The sequence below is a fragment of the Sinocyclocheilus grahami genome, unplaced genomic scaffold, assembly GCF_001515645.1.
Source record: "Sinocyclocheilus grahami isolate Dianchi unplaced genomic scaffold, SAMN03320097.WGS_v1.1 scaffold2812.1, whole genome shotgun sequence".
Classification (NCBI taxonomy): Eukaryota; Metazoa; Chordata; class Actinopteri; order Cypriniformes; family Cyprinidae; genus Sinocyclocheilus; species Sinocyclocheilus grahami.
The window spans coordinates 6,344-10,993 of NW_015507988.1; the positions used below are offsets into that span (position 1 = coordinate 6,344).

General features: G+C 35.2%; 1 long non-coding RNA gene across 2 annotated transcripts; it reads right to left on the minus strand.

The window, feature by feature from the left end:
• Positions 1-530: 530 nt before the first annotated feature.
• Positions 531-2,072, minus strand: LOC107575682 (uncharacterized). 2 transcript variants are annotated; one of them, XR_001607922.1, is made up of 3 exons: positions 1,651-2,072; positions 805-896; positions 531-697 (listed from the first exon to the last, which is right to left on the minus strand). It is a non-coding gene; the product is annotated as an uncharacterized lncRNA (long non-coding RNA). The 2 variants fall into 2 exon arrangements; XR_001607923.1 differs by lacking the exon at positions 1,651-2,072 and adding an exon at positions 1,026-1,050.
• Positions 2,073-4,650: the final 2,578 nt, after the last annotated feature.

A 4,650-nucleotide genomic window follows, 5' to 3' on the forward strand; every position in this document is an offset into this window, starting at 1 on the left:
TCAAACACTGGAAGATCATCTCATCACAACTGCAGTGCTTGCAGGATTTGTAGTGGTTTCGTTGTCCATGATAACAAAATCAGCAGAAGAGGTGTTTGTGTCAGTGATGTCTGGCACACCCAATTCCTCCTGGAATAAGCACAGAGGGTAAAACTTTAACTTTAACTTCAGAGAATAAAAGTAGACATTTATATTTACTGCCAATAGAGTGGGGGAACTATACCGTCAGAACCCTGAAGAGTAATTCACCGTGTGTTCCTTCTAGGTTTTCCTATGGGGTTTTATAATGGGGTTTTTCAATTAAAATAAAGCCTGTGGTAAACATAACTTGACGATACTTTTACATTTTGTTGTACTATGTAAATTACACACATCCATACCCAAAATACAATTTTTTTAGCAGTTATGTTCATTTTTGAAAACGTATGTTTTTAATAAGTAGCTAGATAAGAAGGTTTAGGCTGTGAGTGTGTGCCATTTATAATGTAGAACAAAATGTAGAAGTATTGTCAAGTTTTACCACAGGCTTTATTTTATTCATAAATTGAAAAAAAACCATTGGAAAATCTCAAAGGAACTCGCGGCGAATTACAATTCCTGGTTCTGACGTCAGTTCCCCCACTCTATTTCAGATCTATTAATGCACTTAATACTTACATGTCATGTCCTGAAGAACAGTTCTCCTCACACACGTACACTGGGAGAGTATGTTGACATGTAAATGTTAAACAAGCAGGCCAACTTTATTTTATATACAATGAAGACAGTGATGGAGGTAGTTAGTGTTTGTGAATTTGCACTCACCTGAAGATCAAACATTTCGAATGTCATGCAGCATCTGTGAAATCTTGCTGGTGTGTGCCACTTTCTCTGATATGGTGAAACTCAGCACAAACCTAGAAAACCACAAACATGCAAAAGTAAGTGTATAACCAACAATGGATGTAGAAAAGAGAAAGCCGAGTCTGTGTCCTGTTATGTGAGGACCCATCACACAACTTGCTCTTCAACTGAATAGAAGTTACCTTAAGTGTTGAGGCTCACTCTTTTTTATTCAGCATCCAGCTCAGCCTGCGATTAAAGAAAGTTTGTAAAGGTTTACAAACGTTTGCAGATTGCTTTTGTAAAATAAATATAATTGCAAAATCCATGTCTGTGTATTAGCTTTAACCTAATTTTGGATTAATACTCTTAGCAGCTAGTTGTTTAAAAACAGACCAAATAAAAATCACATTTACCAGGGCAATTTCCAAAAAAAGCATTGTATGGCTAAGATGATCGTAGAAACATTTGCCACCAAATGGTCTCAACAATCGACTTAGCTCATGATGCTTTTGAGAAACGCAGCCTTAAACATTGCAGTTAACCGCAGCAACATTCAAAACGTACGTTAGGACTGCGTTTACTGAAAACATGCCGGCTAACATTAACATTAGTGCCCTTCTTTGATGTTAACATTATACTATAAGCAGTAACGCTAAAATAGCATTCAGAATGCGCATTCAAAAGCACTAGGCCAGGGAAATGCCACACTTTACAGCGCTGTGTAAAACAGCGTTTCCCAAAAATGAAAACATTCCTTTATCATGATATTCTTACAACACTCAAAAAGCAAATAAGACATTTTCACAGTTGTTTTGATTTACTTACAAGTTGTTCCATTAAGTTTGCTCCGGTCGCTTGCGTATTGTTGTAATGTATCAGAGTTTGCTCAAACTTACCTGGGTGAAAAACAAAACCGGATGTGTGCAACAGTTCGTATTTGTTATTGTTGTTGATTGTCACCGTTTTTGAGATTCATATGCTCATATTATTAATGTCTTTGTCTTAATGGTGCATGCCTGCGTGTGTGTGTGTGAGTAAAAAATTATAGCTGATTCTCTGGTCTTCTTACTGTAGTCTCACAGTGGTAGTAGAAATCAGACCATGAATGGGATCACTGAAAATTAATTTTCCTTGAAGCTCACAAAGATTGATACCAACACATAGTTATCAGCTTATCACAGTTTTTCTTGACTTGTTTTGCCATATCGAATGTGTTTAATAAACACCGTTGCAGTCCCCCTTTCCCTCGTCGGGCCCTTGGAATCGTTCTAACCTTTACTCTAATCATCATTGCTTCTAGAAGTGCTCAGTATCCTGGTATATGTGTGTGAATATTCTGTTGCACCAGGACTGCAAAGTATTTAATTTGAAGCAGGAGATACAGTAGTAGTAGCTTATTTTGCATCAGATATACGTCACTACTCACAGATGATTAGTATAGTGTGATACATTTTAGAAAGATGATGCTCCAGTGACAGCTTTTCTAATTTTTCCTGAGAGTGCAGTAGAAATCAGACCATGAGTAGGATCAATGCACTGCTCTCACAGGTTTTTTTTGTTTGTTTTTTTTTGCCATAATTGTGTTTTATAAACATACAAGATCAAAAGAAAAACTGACATAAGAAGTGAAGGGTCAAGATGCTAACTAAAGCAAACACCAACCACCATAACGGTGACTTCAAAATTAATTATTATTTTCATTAAAACATCAACATCTAAACCTCTGTTAATCTCAGTAAGAACTTTTGTAGACGTATAATAAAGTCAAATTGGTTTATAAGTGAAGATGGTAATGCTGGTTTTGGAGTTGTTTAATAAGCGATTTTGGACTTTTTAGTTTAAAGCCATGTTAATTGCAGCCCTACATGGTCTCTGATTGAAAGAAGTCAAAGCAGACATGATTTACTGTCATCGAATCCTGCTGTACATAAAGAAAAGTAGATCTAATGTTGCTTCAAAGTAAAATAAGTGATCTAATTTGAACAAAGATTGATTTCATCTCCATGGTTATCTACTTTTTATTCTTGAAATAACCTTATTTCAAGGTGCAAATGTGATAAAAAAAAATCAATGTTAAATTCCAACATTAACATATTAAAGTAGTTTTTTTTAATTAATATTATTGTTGTACTGCAGTGTAATTTATCTGCAACCAAAATGTAAAGTTGTGAAATGTTATAATGTGTCATGCTTGCATGGAAATCTGAAAAACTAAAGTGAAACCTTTGTGAATAACTGTCTTCACATACGATCTCAAACAGTTGACAGTAACTGGTTCAGATCATACAAACCAGTCTGGGGAGTATCTCTGTTATTCACAACAACACCTTACAAAGTACATAGCCCGTAGAGATCAGGATCCCATCACATATGTAGAAGTCGATGTATGCCCTCTTATATTTTCTGCTCCATGTGGACTGCAGCAAAGCTTTGCATAAAATATCACTTTGGATAAAAAAAACAGCAGCAAGATCGGCTATCAGCTGCTACTTACTTGAAAAAGATTGTATTCACAGACTGCAAGGTGTGTATGTATTTTCTGTGGGGTGAATAGCTCACTTGTCTGATGTTGAATTATTATTATTATTATTGTTTATTTATTTATTATTATTATCATTTTCTAATGTTCTTCTAATCCACACAAACTACTGTAGAATTAGGGACGAATTTTTGTTTGTGCAGCTTGTTGAGATGTTACAATGATTCGTAAAAAACTTCTGGATAAGATACCACTGCCTCATTCTAATAATGCATGGTATTATGTAACGCTTTTCAGTTAATAATGTATTGTTCCAATAATTGGGGTTTGTTATGATTATATTTGTTTGATTTTATAAAAACTCAAAACAGGGTGATGCAATTACCCTTATCAAATGAAATATTTCTATCTGTCTGGCCATTAAATATCTATTTTTGGGATCAGTATTATTTTAAACCATGCACCATTCATTTTGTTTCCACAGATTATATCAGTCCAGCCCACTGCTATCTTGAAATATCCATTTATACAACAAGAGCATTGTTTCGTCATGACATTTTCAAAGCGTTGCGTGAGGTATCTGTCTATCTTACTTTGAGCAATGAGTTTAAAAAACACATCTGATGAAATAGGACACAGCGCAGCTGCTTCACAGATGCTGTAGGTCTCTTGGTTGCCTCTCTGACCAGTTTCCTCCGGCTCTTTCATCCAGTTTGGAGCGACGTCCTGATTCAGGGAGGGTCTGTGTTGTACCAAATACCTTACACTTCTTCATAACAGACTTCATTGTGCTTCTAGTCACTGATAAAGCCTTTGCAATTGTTTTGTATCCATCTACTGACTTGTGCCTGTCCACAGCTTTATCCTGGAGATCTTTTGCTAGGGTCTTGCCATCCATAGTTGATAGTTTGCTTCAGTTGCTCTACCAAGGACTGAAATGCTGCAGTAAAAGCTATTTTCATGCTGAACTAATCAAAATTACCACAGCTGATCACAGTTGAAAGTCAAATGTCTTTGTGTGCCACTGAGAATGTGATTTGCTACAACTGATTGCTACAAATAATTTTTAGGAGGGGGGCGATCCTTTTTCCAACTCGATGTTTTTGTTTTTTTCTGAAATGTTGGTGTTATATCTTTCACTTGGATGAAAGATATGAAATACAGCTGCATAAAACAAAAACTGTGTTTGTCTTCACTTCAGGCTGCAAAGCAACAAAATGTGATTATTTTAAAGGGGGTGATTCCTTTCTATACCCACTGACACACACAATATATATATATATATATATATATATATATATATATATATATATATATATATATATATATATACCAACAGTTTTTTT